Raw genomic sequence first — 21,771 nt, forward strand, 5'->3', positions numbered from 1 at the left:
GGACTTATCTCAAGGGTGTCAACTAACCTCTGGATTTAAATAACATTTTTCAAGTTTCCCCGATGGCTTGGTTGGTAGATGCACTGAACCATACACATCAGGTGATGGTTCGATCCTTGATCAGTGCTGATCGTAGCTAGGGTATTAATGTGGTGTTCTACAACTGACCATTTAATGTCCATGGGATTTTATTCCGGATTGCCAACCAGTGATTCCTGCGGGAAAGTGCATATGGTTGTATGTTGGAGGAGGACAGGATCAGGTTTGGGTATTATGGCTCCCATGGTTGAATAGTCTATTGACATTCACTATACAGGCTGTTGACCGGAGGTCACCGGTTACGGTTATTGGCTTAGTACAAAGAGGAGAAGAGTCAATTCTCTCTTAACTCTCAATTCGCTTTATTCGCGTTGTTAGATCATATACATATAGCTTATACGTCTGGTTAGATATAGACATGCAGTTTGCACCAGGTTATACAGTTTTATACCCAAACTAGGATCTAAACGCACACCCACTAGGTTTCTCTGACATTCCCTGAGTGGTCACAGAATATAAAGGATAATACCCGAAAAGGAGAGCTGACGCTGACCAGGCGTTCCGTTCTCTCTCTCTTTCGACGTCGTCTCTACGTCCCTGACGTAGGTTCTTCCACTTCCGCGATGGTTGGTCCCCGAAGTCTTCGCTCTGGCTCCACACCCCAGATTCTTCATTCTTATTCCGAATCTTATCTCTTCAAGGTGTGCTGTCTCTCTCCCTTTGGTTTAGGCTTGCTTGCCTAGTTTGTGTCTTCTCCTCATTGGCTCTGTCCCAAGGACTTAGGTAGAATTACCTCATTACTCCTTTTCTAAATAAGGACTTGTGTCTTATCACATCTCCTTTGTCTTTCACAAAACTTAGCTAATTCAAACCGGTTCCAGCAGCTCAGGCCAGCGACTGAACTCAGGTTACTTCAGTTCAAAAGTTGCTCTTGCCTGTGTGTCAGCAGTTGATGTCTCAGGTTACTGCAGCCCCTGGCCAACAAGGCCCACATGTGAATAACGACCAACCAGGTGAAGTACTGGAGAGTAGTTGTTGCCTGTGGCTCTGTACCCTAGTATAACTGAATGCCTGCAGAGAGGAGGGGAGTAAATTAGAGGGGGTAAAATAACATTTGTCAAATGATGCCAGCTTCAAGCTCATGGTTTGTAGTGTCACCTGAAGCCCTTGATTATATTACAGACCTGTGATCACTTTCAATAAATCACTGCTCCCCAATAATCGAGAATGAGCTCTGGTTATTTTCTGTCGTTGATGCATTTATTAATGCAATTCCCTTGCACATTTTTTTCCTCTTTTATATTGAACAACCGGGATGAAGGGTCAGCAGCAAAGTTGAAAAGAGAAGGTGGGATAAATCAAGAAGTAAGTTAGGTGATGCCAATCTTTGGTTTTGATATCTGGTAGATTGTAGGATGGGAAGATGGAGGGAAGCAAGGAATTCCATCATTTTAGAATCTTGGGCAAACAACAGTTAGAGACAGTGCAGAGAGTTCTGATTTCAACACAGTGAGGATACAAGGATGGGGAAGATTGAATAGGGTTGTTTCTTAATAATTTGTTCTTGGGATATGGGCCGTGCCGGTGAGGCAGCATTTATTACCCATCCCCAGTTGCCCCGAGAGTCAACTACGTAGTGTGGGACTGGAATCACATGGAGTGGCTGGTTACCCTCCCTGAAGGACATCAGTGAACCAGTTGGGTTTTCACAACAATCTGTTATATTCATGGTTATTTTTTCTCATGCCAGCACAAAATGTCAGATTTTTATTGAATTCAATTTCACAGCTTGCTAAGACGGGAATATGACCCCCTGACTTCTGTGTTCCTAGTTCAATACCATAACGCCTAGAGTATTTGGAATTTAGGAAGAAAGGAAGAGGAGAATCAGAGAAGCCATAATCTTGGTAGTATCGATAAAATAGAGAGAGGCAAGAAAGGTTGCAACAGAAAGATTAGAGGTGATAGAAAAATGGCCTATCAAACGACAAGTTCTTTCTGAACAAGCTCAGATTGAATTTATGTTAAAGGAGATAGTAACTTTGGTGAGCTAAGTCTCCAGGGGCACCACGAAACAAATTCACAATCCAATATCTCCTACAACATAAGGAGTTAAAAAAAACAAATGACATTTTGATGCTAATTGGATGGGAGGAGTACTTTACATTGGAACGACCATACTTCTCCCTTGCGTCCATTAAATGTAAGTGAAAGAGTCTCAAGGTTTACAGTTACAAAAAAAGATCGTACAGTTTAATATCTTTTTGTTTCTGAGTTCTGGGGGAGGTTTGTATTAATATTTTCGGTTAACAGGATTCACTGATATTATTGATTGGGAAAGAGCTTGCTGAATTACTGAGCCCCACATGAGGTTGAGTGAACGAATAGACACATTGGAATTTGCAATACCTTAGCTAAAGAATAAGCAGCACTACTTTGAAAGAAAAAAAACAGTAGAGAAAAAAATATTAATAATTCTTCGTAACTAAAATTTTCGAAGGGGTAATGACAGTGACACTCACTATTGGAGCACACCACAACTATAGAACAGCATGATCAAGCAACACTGCTGTTTAAAACCAGCAGACTCCTGCATAGTAACATGAACTTGCAGTGAGCATCCACAGGATGTTAAACTAGCTGCAATCACATAGCTAGCTCAGAAACGAGAGGGGAAGGATTTTTTTTTCTTTCAATACGTGTTACAATTCAATTCTAACACTTTGCTTTTCTGTGGCCTTTCAGAAACTACGAAGCAGAATTCCTGTTGTTGTTCTTGTCTAGCAGTGTGCAGTGGTTATTTATAGTGTACCCTATGTATTGGTATTCATATGCTCCCTTGCACCAAAGCGGTTACTTTTCCTTTCGTGAATCAGTCCCTAGTCCTTAAAGTGTACACTGTAGACTTAAGTGCTGACAAAAGAGGGCACTAGTTTTACACAGTGACACACACCCGAACAAACTTTAGACTTGAGAGACCCACATGTCATTCAGTAGAACCGTACGTCACCCCTTCTTAAAAAGGTAATACCTAACTTTAAGTAGACCCATTTGGTGCGCCAAGCATCGCACTTGTCAAGTGTACAGCCTGTTTAAGTGCATTATATATGTTTTCTTGCAACCAAAATTTCCTCTGTTCATTTCTGTGGACACCTGTTCTGTTAAGTGTGTAATAATAAGGGTCATTTTCAGTTAAGTGTGCAGTTTTTGCATTCTGTACCAATCGCCATTTCCACCTTTGCAAATGCTAATCTGTTAAAGTGAGCTGATTATGGGAACAATTATGATGTCCTTTTCCGGTATCCATGAGAATCCATCCAGCTGTTTAACTGTTTCCTTGCCAGTTTGACATAAATTTCTATTCATATTCCCCTCTTCGATAGCACGTAGGTGTTCAGTGTACACTGTAAATTCCTGCAGAAGTTCCTGATACTTCCAAATGGAAGATGTTGACCAGCCCTAAACTGCCCAGGGATTGCGAATGTAAAAGAGCACCTTTCTTTTATCAATTACAAAAAACAGTAAATGCTGAAAATCTGAAATAAAACAGAAAATGTTGGAAATACACAGCAGATCCACCATAATCCCAAAGCACTTCACAAGCAATGAAATATTTTTGAAGTGTAGTCACTGTTGTTATGTAGGGCAATGCAACAGCCAATTTGCACACAGCAAGGCCCCACAAACAGCAATGAGATAAATGACCAGATAATCTGTTTTAGTGATGTTAGTTGAGGGATAAATATTGAGCAGGAACTCCCTTGCTCTTCTTCAAAATGTGCAATGGGATCTTTTACGCCCACCTGAGAGGGTACACGGGCCCTCGTTTTAACATCTGATCTGAAAGACAGCCTCTCCCAATGCTCTCTCAGTGCTGTGCTGAGGTGTCAGCCTGGATTACGTGCTCAAGTCCTGCAGTGGGACTTGAACCCATGACCTTCTTGTATACCTCTTTATGCATCCTCGAGCATTAGGAAATTCCAGATTGTTTCCAAAACCTGAAATGCTTTAATTGCTGAACTGATCCTGACATAGCTGTGACACGCAATATAGACCTCAGGCCAAACTCCACCAAATTGATATCATTTACCCCGGTCTATACTGTTCAAAGCCCATCGAGTTGGGTGCCAAAATACAACCAGAAAATATTTCCTTATTAACGACAAAGTGAAAACTTGCCTCAGCTTCACTTTAGGACAGTGGCCACCAGCAACCTGGACTCTTCCGCTCCCTTCACTAAATTATTATGTTAGTGTCCGTTTCAAAAGCTTGTTTTTCACCACTTATCCCACTCAGCAGCCATTGGTCTCTGCATTTCTGGGGATCTGCAGTAACAACACACAATTACGCCATTTAAAAAAGTATTAATCTTACACAACTTGAACAGGACTCATTCTGGGCAGCCTGATCTGCCCAGCTGATGTCTGATTATCCGGTCTGGATCTACACTCTCCTCATCCCAATATTATTGCTCCGGTAGTCCTTATACCATTTCTTCCCCAGATTCTAGGGATGAGAAACGCATCGGATTCAATCTGCCTATCTCTTTAAGGGGTGATTTACACTTTTCACCGTACTAATTAAGGAAAATTGTTGGCCAGGACAGCTTCTGTATTGACAAGTACTGTCATGGGATCTTTTACATCCACTTGTATAGGCAGACTGGACGTCAGTCTTTAACAACTGACCCCACAGGACTGCAGCTCCACCAATGCAGCACTCCCTCATGAACTGAGTGTCAGCTAAGATTATGTACTCATGTTCGTAGTGGGGTTGAACCCATAACCTTCTGATTCAGAATGCTACTACCTAACCAAACTGGCATGTTAACAAAGTTGTTTGTACTATTTATCAAATATCAGGCTCATCATCTCATTGATATTTGCAGTATTTTTTTAATAACCCTTTTTTTTTAGACACTTTGGTCATTCCGGTCATAATTTTTCAAATCATTTTGCATCTTTGAGAGTGAACACCTTTTATTTTTATCTGCATCAAATTCTTTTGCTACAAGAATATTCTCTATGCCTTAAGATTAAATGATTCCACACATCATAAGAATATTCTCTATGCCTTAAGAATAAATGATTCCACAGATTTGTTCCCACATAAAAATAAATGGACTTAAGTTTTAAAGTAGAGGTCTGAAGTTGCCCAAACTACCACTCACTGGCTGTCTGAACCCACAGAACCCTGGTGAAAGAGTTTCTATTTGAACTTACAGTCTTGGGTTTGGCTGTTTGAATTTCATAGGCCAAGCAGCTTGGTGAGGCCCGCTCTGCACACTGCTCCCTCATATGAACATACAAAACTGAAGGGCAGGAAAAGACCAGCTGGTCCATCAAACATGTCCCACACCATAATGGAGCATCAGGGGCAAACACTTCGTCCCTCCCTCCCTCCCTCTCCCCAGCCCCCTCACCCCCTCTCACCCCCCGCTCCCTGCAACCATGTAATCTCCTGGGAGAGGCAAAAAAGACAGAGAAAAACCCAGGGCTAATAAGGGAAAAAAATACTCGGGAAAATTCCTCTCCGACCCAAACCACCACATTCCAGCCAGCACATCCAACACAAGAGCCAAAAGGTGGATGGATTCAAAATTCACTTGTAACTGAGCTCGGAGCGAATGCTTTTTGTGAATTGAAATGACAAATAAATAGGTTTTTAACTTAGCGATGGTAATGAGTAGGTCAGTGTTTTGTTTTGCCTAGTAAATGTTTATGCTTGGTCTGTGGGGCACAATGGTGAGTAATTAAGTGGCATAAAAATTTAGGGCACAGCCAATATCAACAAATTGAAAAGTTTAATTTTAATCTATTTGATATGATTTTATAAATTGTATCTCATTCCTTCAGAAGTTGGTTTGGAAGAATGATTTATTCTCTTTTTAAATTATAATTAGTCTGATGCCATCCTAATCCAGCCAGTCCTGCTTTATCTCAGATTGCCTCATATTGTCCTGTTGCTGCTCTGGTCTGTTGTGAAGGGAATGGCTGTCAGTCTGAAGGGACGTGAATGTGCAGCTACAGTCCAATCAGCCTGTCACCCATATTCAAAATGGCATACCCTGCTTAAAATTGATTTGAAGCCAATGTAAGTAAATTGAGCAGGAAGGAATCAACAAGATCCGTAATTTTTCTGCTGATTAAGATGTACTGGCTCGTGTAAATGTAACGATATTATGGTCGCATGTCTTCATTTCAGCCAGTCCAACTGTGTTCAGAGGTTATCTTGGGGTCAGGTACAGTAATGGACAGAGCAGAGAGCCTGTCATGTTTGAAGCTGTATCACGGGATGTGAGGGAAATGGGGTCAGCACAGCTGTCACAGATCGCAAATAAAAGGCCTGGCAAAGGGCCAGTTGCATGTCTTGTTTTTGAAGGTAAGTTTTTGAAAAAAAAATATAATGTGCTTCTTGAGGTTCATTGTATTGGTGATTTTTAGCGCCGCTAGGAGTTGAGCAGGATTCCTGTGTCATGGACATTCTTACATACAGAAGGGTTAACTCCACAAAACGCAGTGCTGAAAACATGACTGGTGTGCCATGCATACTGGGGAGTTTTTTGGGGCAGGTTCCTGTAAATACTGACTCTGAAAAGCCCCCTCAGACGCCTCCATATTGGCTGTCAAGAGAAGTTTGTTTTTGCACTGTGAGTTTTATCTGCTGCCTAATGAACTTAAGCAACATGCGATTTATATGCTTTTGAAGAAAATTTGAAGTCTGAATGCTTGCCGCAGAAGAGATGACACAACGATTAGTCCCATTATTGTGCATTGTTACATCATTACAAAACTACTTAGGTGTCTCACCAACTGACACTGCCCCTTTAATCCACGCACATTGTACTTTCTGGGACAGTATCGAGAATCAACGTAACACCTTCACTGAACGTACACTTATTATCCAGGATACATCTTGTAATATCAGCTGTGGCTGTTAATTCACTGCCCGCACCCCTCCAGGCTCAATATCTTATCTAATACTGGTTTAAACTAGGGCACGCCTGCCAGCAGCTGTCCCAATCTCGGAAACGATGCAGTCATTTCATTGGCTCACACAATATTTCATTGGCTGTAAAGCGCTTTGGGACGTCCTGAGGTCATGAAAGGCGCTATATAAATGCAAGTCCCTTCAAGTCCTTATATAAAAGTGAAGTGATGCCAATGCCTCTGGCGGCACAGGGAGCAATTGTTCATTACCTCACCAGACGTCTGCCATTTTAGTGGTTGCAGATAGGCTGAGTACTCAACTGTGCAGCCCAGTGATGCAGCTTGGCATTCCTGACCGAGGTAGGACTTCCCGCCGTCCATCCCACCTGCCCTCCTGGGATATCGATTAGATTTGGTTGAAGACTTGAATTAATTCCGCTGTACCTGTTATATATATATAACATTTTAATGGCTTCTGTTTGATTTGGCTCTGTTTCTTGTACAGGCTGCAGTTGTAATATCTGATTCTGATAGTCAACACAGTCTATGTCGTAAGCTATGGTGATGTTCAAAGTTTAAAAATTAACAATTGAGGTATCGCTACTGCTGGTTCATTGAAAAATGATCTGTACTTGATACCGGGAAATTATATTATACAGAGAATCATAAACACCCAGGTGTGATAACAAAGTATTAATCTGATCAAGGCATTTAGATAACGTTATAAGCCAACAGAGTGAAGCACTCGTAGCTTCTGACTTTCATCTGCATTTTGAGAGGAGATAACAGCCTGGAAGTTATTCCATGTATTTGTTTGTTTTATACAGTACATTAGCAAATCTTCCATGGCATTGCTCATGGTAAATTGAAGGGTACACTGTTTTATAGCAATAAGGGTGTTATCAATAAAGTTTGACAGGGAAGAGGTGACATTTGCAGGAAGTGTGCACTTTATGCAAGACTTCTAATATATTATAAATACTACTGTAATCTCCCACCACTTGTGATGAGTTGCAGGATACAGTGTAAATTCAGAATATATTATACATAGAAAGAGAGATCAGAGGTTGGTGAGCTGTTTTTTGGAAAGACGTTTGTAAGAGGTTTGCTCAGTGAAATTGAAGTGAGTGTTAAAAGTTTTCAATGAATGGTTCTTGTGCAACTTGAGCCAATCAGGAAAACGTGATAGAATTTTAGTGCTACAGACACATTTGGAATGTATTGCACACTACATGCAAGACTTTCTTCATATAACTAGTGAATTTCCTGCAATGCTGCTCATGGTAAGTCAGACAGTGCATTGTTTCCCATAAGGACCTGACCATGCTAAAATGCAACAGGGGAGATTTTCCTGGGTCAGCATCCAGGAACACGGGATCATCAGGGCACAGTGAATACCAGGAAATTGAGTGGGTTAGAACACGCGGCTGTAAAGAAACCGACCCCATTTTCCTCTATTAATTTTATATAGAATTACATAGAATGCACAGCACAGAAACAGGCCATTCGGCCCAACAGGTCCATGCCGGTGTTTATTCTCCACACGAGCCTCCTCCCACCTGTTTTCATCTAACTGCATCAACATATCCTTCTTTTCCTTGCTCCCTCACGTGTTTATCTAGCTTCCCCTTAAATGCACCTATGCTAGTCGACTCAACTACTCCATGTGGTAGTGAGTTCCACATTCTAACCACTCTCTGGGTAAAGAAGCTTCCCTTGAATTCCCTATTGGATTTATTTGTGATTATCTTATATTTAAATGGAGGAAAACTGAGTAAGTCACTTTACAGGTGTACACTCCAACCTGCCCTATTTGTCGATATTCGCTGTGCCAGTGTGCCTGGGCGCAAACCTAACAAATTCTCCCCTAATGTATTATTCTGTTGCTAAATGGTAGGTGTGTGTCCTTTAAGGCTACAAAATCTACTACTACTACCAATTTCCTGTCCGTCACCTCAGCAGTGACAATGAGGTCCAAGGTGTCTATGGGGTGAGCCCTAAAGGTAGCACCTCTGTCTGGCAAACAACGGCACCCAAGAAGGGTGGATTTACTAGCAGTTGGTCCTGACGACTTACCCAGCTCTCATTAGTGGCTCCAAGCGCCACACCCGGGACCTCGCCTCGGCTGGCGGGTTAAACCCTAGTGAGAGTAGCCAAGGAGTAACGGTCGAAAACTTGGCTAATTCCGGACCTCTGAAACTGAACTGCTACAAAATCCAACTGGTGTTAAAAATAAACACAGAGTGAGTTCATTCAAAGATCAAATTGGTATTCAGGCTGGACATTAGAACATGAGCAAAATACTGCGGATGCCGGAAATCTGAAATAAAAACAGAAAATGCTGGAAAACACTCAGCAGGTCAGGCAGCATCTGTGGAGAGAGAAACAGTAATGTTTCAGGTCGATGACCTTTCATCAGAACCCTGATTTACGAAACATAACTAGACATCAAAACCCTGGCTTTGATCATGAGAAGGTCAATTAAGAGCCTGCGGACATTGAGGTTCTGGTATGCCCTGTTCCTGGAGAATTTTTCCGTATATTCCAAATGATTGCCTTTGTCTCTTTATACTTTTTTCTTTTTAAAGTGTGACACAGAAATTTGCATTAGACAGTGTATGACACCTGAAATGTGATGGACAGGAAGTGTACTCCTATATCATTTATATATTAAATATTAAAAATCTTGTGTCTGTCAGCACTTCCTGTTAACTTTTTCCATGATAAATCTTTATGTACACATTTACTAAGGACATTTCTTCTGTAAACTTGTCACACTGTAATTACACCCTCCCCCAGTGGGGATGTTGCAGCACCACCACTGGCTTGACAAGTTTATCTCGGCATTGCCATTATAAATGTGAATTAGAATTTATAATGGAAATATAAAGCTAAGGACAGATGTATGACTTTAAAATGTGGACTTCACACCCTGGTCCAGTTATCCCCACATCTCTAATCCCTTTCATTTCGAGACTACATATGGTCTTGACTCCTTGAATTGCCATGAGAGATTGGCTAGTATAATAAATTAAAAATATCTTTGATTTGTGGACATCCATTATCAATTCTAATGTCCATATTTGTTATAGAAACTGTCTATGCAAACTTGTCACACTGTAATTACACTATTTTCTCAGGGATGGCACTTGGCCATCTCAGCTATGCATTTCCCAGCTCCTCAGTCTGTACTGCAGAGAATGAGACTCTGCTTCTCTGCTTTCCAAATTGCTATAAGTTTCGCTATTTAGCTGTAAATAATAACATAAACTCAAAGCGTTATATATAAATAAAGACAAAATATAAGGCTTTAAAATGAGGTTTGAATTCCACTAAAGTGCCAGGGTGACCATTTGGTTTTCACTCATCTATGAGCTCTTTAAACTTTCAACATCTAACCACTACTTCTCTTCTTGCAGAAAAAGCAGTACATAACAGGAAGAACAGAGCAGAACCAGAGGAGGGTCCTTCATTTTACACCGCTCAGTCAGTATGAACTGACCATGCCGGACTTGTTAGCACCTGAGAACATGGAGGGAGTGCGCCATGGTGAAACTGGAAAATTCCCCTAAGCTCAAGACTAGTACAAACTTTATCCTGTTGTCCTTCTTACTCACACATTCACTCTTGCTCAATCCCTCGTTCATTCTCCCTCACATGCATTCAGTAAAGAAAAGAAAACAGGACAAACGCTAGTAGCGATGTAAACTCAGGGTTGAAGATGAATTTCTGCCACCATTCCAATATATTTTGTTCTTCTGTTTCCATAGAAGGCACAGTCAAAGAAGAAGCTGGTGGCTTGAGTAGCACCTACAAAGCTAGCACCTACAGCACTCAGTCCACCTGTTGCAAGCTCCAGCACAGGTACATTTATCCCCGGAAACTGAGGTGGGCACACCAGGTGAAGCAAAGGGAGAGCTGGAGCCTGCTGGCTGGAGGACTCCCTCAGTTGCAGATATGTAACTTATAGGGCCTGCATTTAAATGCAGGATGCTATCTGAACAATGTCATTTTCTCCAGTCATTCAAGAGTGTGCCAAGCACTCACGTGCAGACTGTGGAGATGTCTACTAGCTGCATCTGTGCAGTTGTTTAGCAGAACTGCAGTGAATCTGTAGTGAGTGGCAGCTCCAGGGCCATCTGAAGCAAAGACCCAGTGTCACGGGTCCTAAAGCCAGTCTGAGTACCTCATGTGAATGAGCAGAGTGCTGCTTTCGAGACCTTGAGTTGTATTCTGCTAGACGCTGCCATGTCTGGTTTCGACATGCTGGGAGGTCAGTTGGAGAGAGCCATTATGCAGGGCTGCACTGACTTCATTGCTCTCCGTAAACCTTGCCTTGTGAAGATCACTGGACCTTCAGACAGAGTGCACAGCAGCAACCAGGGCATGGTTGGAGAAGGTATGATTGAAGCTGATACCTCTCAGGCCATGCCATATCCAGCCCCTCCGCCCAGCCTCGCCCCCCCCAACTCTCTATTCCACTATAGCAACTACGTCCAGAGAACTTTCTTTGGTGTGGTGAAATAGCAGATGAAAGGAATGAAATCCATGGCAGGTGAGTTAATGCAGAGATCAATGTTGGTGAGGGTGAATTTGACCACTGTGTTGTGCATATGTGTAGGACTCAATGCATTGGGTGGATGGGGCACTTGTCAGTGAGAGCCTGCCATATGGTTCTTGCTACCTGCAATGTTAGTTCAGCAAGACTCTCTTCTGGCTTCCCATCTTCGTCTTGCTCTGTTCTTGCCAGATGGTTGTCATCCCGCTCCATGCTTATGCTCATTCATGTATTCGGCAATAATCCAGATGGGCTGCATGGGCCTGATTGTATTTCCACTCTTCTGCTGTTCACGACTGTCTCAGAAATTGAGGAGACAAGGCTAAAAAGGATATCCTAAATCATCTAAGAGCTTCCTCCGTCTTCCTCTGTCAAATAATCCTGGCACTGTGAATTGCCTTAAAATGAAGGTATCATGACTGCTTCATGGGAAACAGACATTCCCTTCCATAATCCTGCTTTTATTGTCAGATGACCTGCATGTTGATGAAATGGATGTCCTTATAGTTCATGAAAGATGATGGAAGGATTTTTCCTATGATGTGCCTTGACCTGTAGATATATCTTTGTGGATAAAGCTAGATGCAGGTAGTCTGATAGTATGGTGCATTGATTCACCATATACCTCGTTATCCAAATAACATAAAATTAGAATTGCAGCAATTAAAAATCTGGCAATTACCTCCAAAAATAACCCAAAGAATATCATTGAAAATAACCAAGCACACATCTAAAATAGGGCCATGCAGCCCATCTTCAAAAACAGTGGATTCCCCTTTAAGTGCTGATTTCCCGTCAGTCAAGAAATTGCCTGCTTCCAAGGCTCATTCTATACAGGCAAACTCATGACACATCCCTAGTAAACATAATAGGAAATTACACGAGCGCTCATAAGCATCAAATTGCAATATATTATAATATTAAAATCAATCTCTAGCCTCTGTTTGTTGAGAGGCCTGCCATAGGTCCCAATCAGAAGTTTGGGTATGACGCAGTTTGGGTGGAGATGCTGTGAGATTGACATCAGTCTAGCTCTCCGATCCTCCAGTGTCTGTTTTATTCAAGTACCACAAGCATTGGAGACTGTAAAATTTCCCCAAAGGTGCCAAATCAGGTCATCTTCTTCAGGCTATATCGTAATATAGCTTTCAATACAGCAATCAATCTCCACCCAAACTGCGTCATACCCAAACTTCTGATTGGGCCACGGCAGGCCTCTCACCAAACAGAGGCTAGAGATTGATTTTAATATTATAATATATTGCAATTTGATGCTTATGAGCGCTCGTATAATTTCCTATTATGTTTACTAGGGATGTGTCATGAGTTTGCCTGTATAGAATGAGCCTTGGAAGCAAACAATTTCTGGACTGACGGGAAATCAGCACTTAAAGGGGAATCCACTGCTTTAGAAGAGCAATATCTGAATATGAAATTTATTTTAGATGTGTGCTTGGTTATTTTCAATGATATTCTTTGGGTTATTTTTGGAGGTAATTGCCAGATTTTTAGTTGCTGCAATTCTTAATTTTGATAATGGGCATTCCAATGGGGACTCCTCTATTTTATGTTATTTGGATAATGAGGTATATGGTGAATCAATGCACCACTCTATCAGACTACCTGCATCCAGCTTTATCCACAAAGATATATCTACAGGTCAAGGCAGCCCTACCCTGGCATATCATAGGAAAAATCTTTCCATCATCTTTCATGAACTATAAGGACATCCATTTCATCAACGTGCAGGTCATCTGACAATAAAAGCAGGAATATGGAAGCGAATGTCTGTTTCCCATGAAGCAGTCATGGGAAACAGACATTCATTAAGACTTCAAAATGGTGGTTTGCACAGTAAGAAGCTAGTTGGGCCAAATGGCCTGTTTCTGTGCTGTAGATTCTCTGTAAATCTATCAAGCCTTCACTCTGGTAGAACATTCTGAAACAGAATCCAAGAATGAGCATGGCTTTCAGACCTTAAATTCAATTTTATTCACTTTTTAAAGACAAAGAGTAGAGTAGAGGGAGGGGAAGGGGGTGAGGGACAGGAAGTTATTATAACCAAATACAAACTGAGTGTTACTTGGTTCAGGCTGGTTTCAATATTGGAATGGAAACTTGGAGTTGAGCCAGATTTTTACTTTACCATTGAGCTTAATTAAGGAGGCGAGTTCCCTGCACTACCAGGGTGAGATTTTATAAACACACAGACTGAGACTGATTGCAAACCCATGGAGATACACGTGGCTGAGCTGTGCCGACTTTCAAAGAAAGAGATATTTTTCCAGCAATAATAGTGGAAAACTCGGCAAGTCTGCAACAATGAATTTCAAACTTGGCTTGGATAGAAACTTGGATTCAGCTCAGCTCAGATCCAACATTGTTCCGTCATCTCTGTCATCAGCTACTGAAATAATACAATACGACTGCAATACATGATTTACCTTTCAAGTTAACTTTCAGCTTCGTCTTTCCTCTCAATGGCTGCTGCCTCAATAAAATCCAGATAGTGTCAAGGCCAAAATCAGGCAGAGAGCAGTTTAGAAGGAGGCGGCTTCTTTACTGATGAAAACATTTTTTTGAAATCCTAAATGTTATTAATATTGAACGCCTTCACAACACATAGAAGAAGGGAAAATAGACATTTATTTTAAAAATCAGATTTTAGTGTTCAGTTTTCATTTTAGAAATCATGTAGACAGTCCAGTCAATAATCGGACAGGTGGCGACGGTTAAGTCTAGTTTCGTTGGAAGGCCACACAAGCAAAGAGTGGACAGCCCCACATCTGCACTGCTTTGCCAGTAGGGGGCGTGTTTGTTGAAGCAAAGGTGGCATTGTGTCAGTTTTTTCTCCTTGTCTCTAAGAAGCCTCTAGTAAGCGGTTATTTCTGGTATGTCCCAGGTCTCCATCATCAAACCCCAAATTTGTTTCCCCTAAATACTTAGACTTGCTACCTACCTCCCTCCCTTCAAAAACCTCCTTGAAACCCCTCATTTTGACCTTGACCATACTGTCAAAGCCCCCCACCCAGCTCATATCACCTTTCTTTCCTGCTCAGTATCATCTCTTCACCTTTAAGCTGAAACTAGCTGAGGCACTGGGGTTAATTTTAACCTAACCCACTGGGCGGGACTGAGGGGATCAGATCGCCCGGCCTGTTTTACAATCCAGCCCGATTTTATTTTCCTCTGAAGTCAATAAGATCAAGCAGGGTGTAAAATGAGCGGCCTGGAATGTACCCCGATCTGCGCAGTTCAATAGTACAACCAAGTGGTGTATTTCCCACCAACCTAACCAAACAACGGGGGGGAAAATCATTTAAAGGAATGGGTGGCACAAGTAGGTTGCAACAACAGTGTCTTACCTCTGGGAGTTGCATTCAATTCGGGCTAAGATAGACAGAATGAAAGTCTTTTGTTTCTGATGAAAAGAAAAGTGATTAACAGCCAGTGCAATCAGTGAGGCCTACAGGCCCATGTTTCAAATCCAAACCAGATCAGTAGGTTAGGGGCCATCTTTGTTCAGTCCAGTCACCGGTAGGCATGGTAGGGTGAACGCATTTATGAAGTCCAAAACTAGAGAAAACAACAGCAATTTGCATTCAAACAGCACCTTTAATGTAGCAAAACGTCCAAAGGCACATCACAGGGGCGTAATCAGTCAAGGATTGACACCGAGCCAAAGAAGGAGACCATTAGGACAGGCTTTGTCAAAGAGGTAGGTTTTAAAGTGGGTCTTAAAGGACCAAAGAGAGGTGGAGAAGTTTGGGGAAGTAATTCCAGCGCTTAGGACCTAGGCAGCTGAAGGCATGGCCACCAATGGTGGGGCGAAGGAAGTGGGGGGAGAATTGACAGAGGCCAGAGTTGGAGGCCAAGAATGGTATAAGACAGGAGGTGAGACTATCTGAGCTATTTGCTACTGATGAAAATGAGCTGAAAATGTTGTTGTTGGGCCGCCTAACATCATTAGACATAGGAAGCAGTGGCAAAAATGTTTATTTTTTTTTAAATTCAGATGTCCAGTTAATATTTTAGAAGCTTCTGGAAAGACACCCCAGAAGCTAGATTTTGTGATCCTTAAGCAGACAAGTACAATCCATACCAGTAAAAGATGAACAACCTTTACAGTGCATTCACAAAACTGTTATTTCATGCAACAAAGCAAAAATTTAGGATATTATCAGGAAAATACAGCAAATCTGTCACTCGCACAGTCCGACATTTAGATTTGAAGCTGTCTCTGGGGTGGCACGTGCCTATATTTAGCTCTGAAACACTAGTTTCATTTTGGTACAGTGAATAAGATCACACAGCTGCCTGGCATTTGATTAATAAAGACCACATGAAAAAAAAACCCAGCGCAAGGAAGACGAGAGAGAGAGAAGAAAAAATGTTTTCAGAATATCAGCCAAATAATAAACAGAAGCAAACGTTAAACGCAGCCTCACTGTAGCCAGACCCTCGAGCCACGGCAAGGGCTTTTCAGCAAACACTACAGGCCGGTGTTAGGGTGGAACAGATTCTTTAAACTGGACAGTACCTTTTCTGAAAAGCATGTGGAAAGACACGCTAGTCCGCAGGAGAGTGGTGCTCCCTCGCTTCTTTTCTTTTAGATATTTTTTGTTCTTCCCGGAAAAAAAAACCCCAGAAAATATAATGTGAAGTTTTGACTTTTTTTTCTCTTCTGACTTGCTCGATTTTTCTGAACTAGATGCCAGACCACATCTGAGGTTTCGCTGAGCATGCAGAGTCCCCCATGCAATCTCTCGTGTTCTCTGGCTCCCCTGCTCCCTGCCTGTTAACCCCTGTGGGACCACAGTGGCCAAAGTTATCGCAATGGACCAGGTTATTTCCTGAGCCCCGCGAGGCCTGGATTTTCTTTGCGGCTTTTCAGATCCACGAGATTCAGCCTAATAAGCAATCGGTGCTGGTGTGGGCTTGGCGTTTAATAAATCATAAGATAGACACAGATGATGAAGTTCTTTCAGCCCATCTTGGCTCACCCCTCTAGAAAGGCTCTACATTCCCTCATCATGGTATTCAACAGTTTGTTAAATGATTCCACAGTTTTTCCCTTCACTACTCTACTCAGAAGTCCATCCCATTCTGTGTGTAAAGAAGAACTTCCTGACATCAGTCCTAAATGTGTCTTTCATTAGTTTTAACCTCTTGTGTAGTCATGCTTGAGATTTACCTTTTCTACACTGTTTACCATCTTGTGTACCTTTATATGGTCACCTTTCAGTCACCTCATTTCAAGCCTGATAAGCTTGAGTTTCTCAACTGCAGGGTGCTATTTTAGATATTACCTTTTAAGGAATAGTACTATTTAAATTGTAAAGTTTCTATATAACATATTTTTGGTGTACAGCCAAGGCTGCTATCTTGTGCAGGAATGGTTGCCCAAGTACTGTTAAGTGGGGATGAGTCCCCCTCATTCACTATTTATTTATCAGGCTCTTGGTCCACTGATCAAAACATTCCCAGCATCCTCCATTTTGTGCTAGCATCGCCCTCTATGAGATTTCCTATCCATGTTGTTTAGCACATGGGCAGAAAACACAAGATGCTGGACAATTTCAGCAGCTGCCCTGCGAAGGACATGCGCTGTAAATAAGAGAGTGACTTCGGGTTGTCGTCCATTTGGTTTGAGATTGGACAGTCTGGTTTCTCAGCATGCTGTCTCGAAAGAAGTATAAGGGAGCTTGCATTTATATAGCACCTTATCACATCCTCAGGACATCCCAAAGCGCTTGACAACCAATGCATTACTTTTTAAAAGTGCAGTCATGTGTTATGTAAGCAAGCGCAACAGCCAATTTGCACATAGTAAGGTCCAACGAACAACAACCGAATGAATAACCAGTTAATGTTTTTTTTGACACCGTTGGTTGAGGACGGAATGTTAGCCAGGACCCTAGGGGCACCCCCCACTGTTCTTAAAATAGTGCCTCAGATCTTTTGCGTCCACCTGAACAGGCAGACTTTAACATCTCATCGGAAAGATGGCACCTCTGGCAGTGCAGCACTCCCTTGGTATTGAACTGGAGTGTCAGCCTAGATTGTGTCCTCAAATTCTGGAGTGGGGCCTGAACCCTTAACATTATGACTCAAGAGTTACAGTGGGGCCAATCGAACCAAGCTGGCACTTGACATTCAAGGACCGAAGCTGTATCCAGGGGTGAGGGCATCAAGGAGGTGCCAGATGTACAGAAAACAAGTAAGAAGAGATTGTAAGATGAAGGAAAGGATTAAAGGAATATATCTGCTGTAAGAGGTCATCGCAATTTCAGATGGTTTATAAATAACACGGGGGAGCCAAATGAGCAAAAAAGAATGTATAATTTGTTTCCTGATTTTTATTTTAAACCTTTTGGAGCTGAACAAAATTAAAGAAATGAAAGATTGAAGTCAGAAGGTGTAACTTTGCCTTTGCTTTCCCAATACTACAAAAGCTGGTGGAATCAAAATCCAATTTCAGCTGTCCAAAACAAAATGGCTGCCCCTAACCCTCCTATCAGCCTCATGTCTTCCTAGTTGTGCCAGGGTTATGTTTACAAGAATCAAATAAGTCTCCTACCAAAATGTAAAATATATATTTTTAAAATAAAATTCTCACGCGTGTTTACCATTAAAAGTCAGTCACCAGTGTTGTTACAGAGGAATGCCTGAGTCGCTAGGATCTCCCATATGTCTGTCTATTTGAAAGAAAAGACAAAAGTCGAAGTCTCAAAGATTCACACCTCATTCCAAGCACACAAAGGAGAGATCATCATACCATTCGGGTTACAATGCTCTTCATACCTCCAATCCAAGAGAACAAAAGGGACAGGTGTTTGCACAAGTTTTCCACTGTCATCTAGATAGATTAAATCCCTACATAAATGAACTCCCAGATGGTCTAATCACTACTGTTGCGATTTAGAAACAAAAATCAAAAGGAATCCTCTGGAATCTAGGCCCATTAAACCATCTCCCACTCTAACTCGTTCCTTCCCTGAACCTCAGATCTGTAGAATTCCTTACCTCCCTCAGTCTTCACTTCCTTCTACAATCTTCAGGCTTGGCGTGATCTAATTGTTGCTTCTTGATTTACCTCATGTTCTCACCTACTCTTTCAACCTTGGTCATGTCTCGCAGTACGGGCCTTGGACCTTCGCCTTGGTTTAACAATGATAAAATGAAGCACAAACCCATTGATTTTATTTGTCTTCTTTCTTTTGTGTTTGTTAGAGATTTTCCTTCTGTGGAGAATCAAGGAATATTATGAGGGGAGGCCTCCAGCCGAATCCACGTCCCTAAAATCGGCCACCAAAATTTACCACACAGGTTAGTTACCCACCCATTGCCATGAGGGGACAGGGCTGAGGGTTCCAGCTGATTGCCCTCCATTCCTACCTCTGCACTGCTGACAAAGGGGAAGACATAAAAGAAAAAGGCGAGAGGGGGACTGTGATAGTGAAAGGCAAGAGGAAGGATTTTTTCTCCCTCTCCCAAACCCTTCAACTATCTGTTGCTCAGCTGATGGGCTCATTCGAAGCCAATTCAAAATTTTGTGTCTGATGATTGTGTCAGGGGCTTCTACCCCCTTTAAAACTGGCCTGGTCCATTTCGGATGCTGCAGCCAGTGCCCGGCTGCAGCACCTCGATATCCTTCCCGATCCAGGCGGTGGACCCCAACTGGAGATATCGCTGGAAGTCCTCTCTGCATATTAAACTAACCCTAACTCAGAAAAATGGCTCCCGGTCAGGTTGGCAGGTGGCAATCCCAATCTGACCCACTTCCATCGCCAATCCCTCCCTGAAAGAAAATCCTTTGCGTTGCCTCCTTAAATGAGAGAACAACTGTTGCTGATACCTTACTTGCACACAAATTGCATTTATATGTAGGAACATAGGAACAAGAGTAGGCCATTCGGCCCTTCAAGCCTATTCTGACATTCAATTAGATCACGGCTGATCTGTATCTTAACTCCATTTGCCCGCCTTGGTTCCGTATCCCTTAATAGATTATGCATAATATGTGTGTAGAATGTCTGTGTATTATATTAATGCAATAATACCACTATAATCCTGTTAGCAAAGTTTGTGCAATAAGCAAAGCAATTACCTCGAATAAGTTGCAGAGGAGGTTTGCACAGCTCTCAATCCCGTACTGGATGCGAGGTAGCACCACGGCTATTATCGCTGACATGGTCACAGGGAATTTTTCACTTCGCCCTCAGTCCCACTCGTTTCACCCACCCAGAGGGAATTGAAGATGGCACAGCTGGGCTGCTCAGAATGGAGAAAAGAGACAAAGCTTCCAACACACCAGTCCATGTACATTTTAATTGTGTACTTTAACGGTGCCTGCCTCAGGAAATAATATGATTCTGTCTAACAGTTCATGCTGCAATGCCCACACACTGTGGGTGTCACTGCTTTCATTGTAGTTAAGCATTTTTTTGTAACAATTTGAAGTGTTGGTGCGAATATTCACTTCCCGTAGAGGCCTGATTCTGTCTAGTGATGTAATCCAATGCATCCTATTGCCATGGTGTGTGGCTCATATTGTTTCCAACCCTGCCAAGTAGCATGGGAGAGCTGAAGTAAGAGACGTGGGGGTGTCAGACAGTGAAAGAAGGGGTTTTAGGGTTGTTATTGTTAGGGGAGCTGGGTAGTCATGGTGCATGAAGTCGAGTTTAAACCCTCTTAACCAGAGGGCATTATGAAAGGTTAGTATTCCAAGTGTTGCTTTAAGAGTGTGAAGAGTGTGCTGGTGCCCAGGGTGGGCAAGGACGAAAAAGGAGAGTATTGTTACCTTGCCTGTTTTGAGTAGATCATTGAACTTCTTGCTGCACTGGTTTGCAGTCCTGTGGATGAGAGAGTTGGCACTCAATGCCAGTCTCACGTCTGTCTAGGCTTGGCAGGCTTGCTGGTATGGGCATCCAGGAGTAAGGCAGCCAACTTTGCTTGGACGTATTCCTGGAGGTTTCATCATATGACCTCCCACCCTGCCGAGTCAAACAGCCTTTTTTCTTTCCATCTCCAATATTTTTATAAACTAATAAACAAAAGTGTACAAAGAAAATGAAAAAAAACACATTTTTTTAATGCCTCTATGATTTTTCTTCCTGGGTTGCTTGCAGCAGTGTCCAGGAGATTAATCTTTAATTCCTGGAGACTCCAGGATAATCCTGGAGAGTTGGCAACCCTACCCAGATGTCTGTGCCTCTTTAATTCTGGAAGCTGGGCGTTCTTCTTTTGTGCCTGGGTGCCATTGCCCTGCCCACCTTGTTTGGCTGATTGCTGCAGAAGGTCCTGCTGAAGATATTTTTGAAAAGTATGATGAAGGGATTGATGAGACCTGCAGTGAAGTTATCTGAGAGTCCAGTGAGTGATCCTTACTTACCAGGCTGTCGCTGACTTGTGCAGGCAGAAGTTTGTTTTTTTAAAGGCTGCACTCCAGTTTCCATGCATTCCAGCACATTACCCCCGTTTTGCATGCAATCTATGCCAATGACTACTTCAATGGATATGCAGATGAGTTGACCCAGGAAACCCTCCTGCAAGTAGCTCTCCAGACCACTGGCAGGTGCAAATCTTTTTTCATTGGCGTAACAGCGGCGCAACTTACCAAGTGAAATTCACTCCTGTGGACTTGATCGATATATTAAAGCAAGTGTCAGATACAAAACAAGGAATGGATCAATATACTATTGCGTCAGCTATAAAACATGGAATGGATCAAGCTATTTATACCAAGTTTCAGAAACAAAACATGGAATGGATCAAATATTACAGCAAATTTTAGACACAAAAAATGGAATGGATCAAAATATTACAGCACGTGTCAGATCCAAAACATGGAATGGATTAATATGCTACAGTTAGCATTACATAGAAAAGATAGGATGGATCTTTACTCCTCACAGTTTCAAAGCTGTGTCAGTCTCTTATATTGTTAGAAATACATAGTTAGCTGCAGGTGATACTGGGTCAACATAATCACTGAAATGTCCTGTGTAATCGTGATTCAACAGCACTGTAGATAACAAGAGTTTGAGCATGTGTTTGGGTGTGTACGTAGACACAAGGAATGTTTGATCAATAGAAACAAAACAAAGAGACTATCCAACAGACTGGAAGTTCGAAATATTTTGCATATATGTGATTTTTTTCACTGATTACATTTCTGAGACAAGAATTTCACTCCCTGATGGTTCAATGGGTAAATGCATCACTTGGTTTGGTATAGAGCCT

The 21,771-nt window shown here is 42.1% G+C and overlaps 1 long non-coding RNA gene across 2 annotated transcripts; it reads right to left on the minus strand.

Moving 5' to 3' along the window:
• Positions 1–386: 386 nt before the first annotated feature.
• On the minus strand, positions 387–19,873 carry LOC137326182 (uncharacterized). Of its 2 annotated transcripts, XR_010964133.1 has the most exons (5): positions 19,637–19,873; positions 18,553–18,770; positions 9,045–9,188; positions 7,239–7,412; positions 387–1,110 (listed from the first exon to the last, which is right to left on the minus strand). It is a non-coding gene; the product is annotated as an uncharacterized lncRNA (long non-coding RNA). The 2 variants fall into 2 exon arrangements; XR_010964134.1 differs by lacking the exons at positions 18,553–18,770; positions 19,637–19,873 and adding an exon at positions 13,971–14,109.
• Between the last annotated feature and the right edge of the window lie 1,898 nt (positions 19,874–21,771).

The sequence above is a fragment of the Heptranchias perlo genome, chromosome 10 (assembly GCF_035084215.1).
Source record: "Heptranchias perlo isolate sHepPer1 chromosome 10, sHepPer1.hap1, whole genome shotgun sequence".
In the NCBI taxonomy this organism is placed as follows: Eukaryota; Metazoa; Chordata; class Chondrichthyes; order Hexanchiformes; family Hexanchidae; genus Heptranchias; species Heptranchias perlo.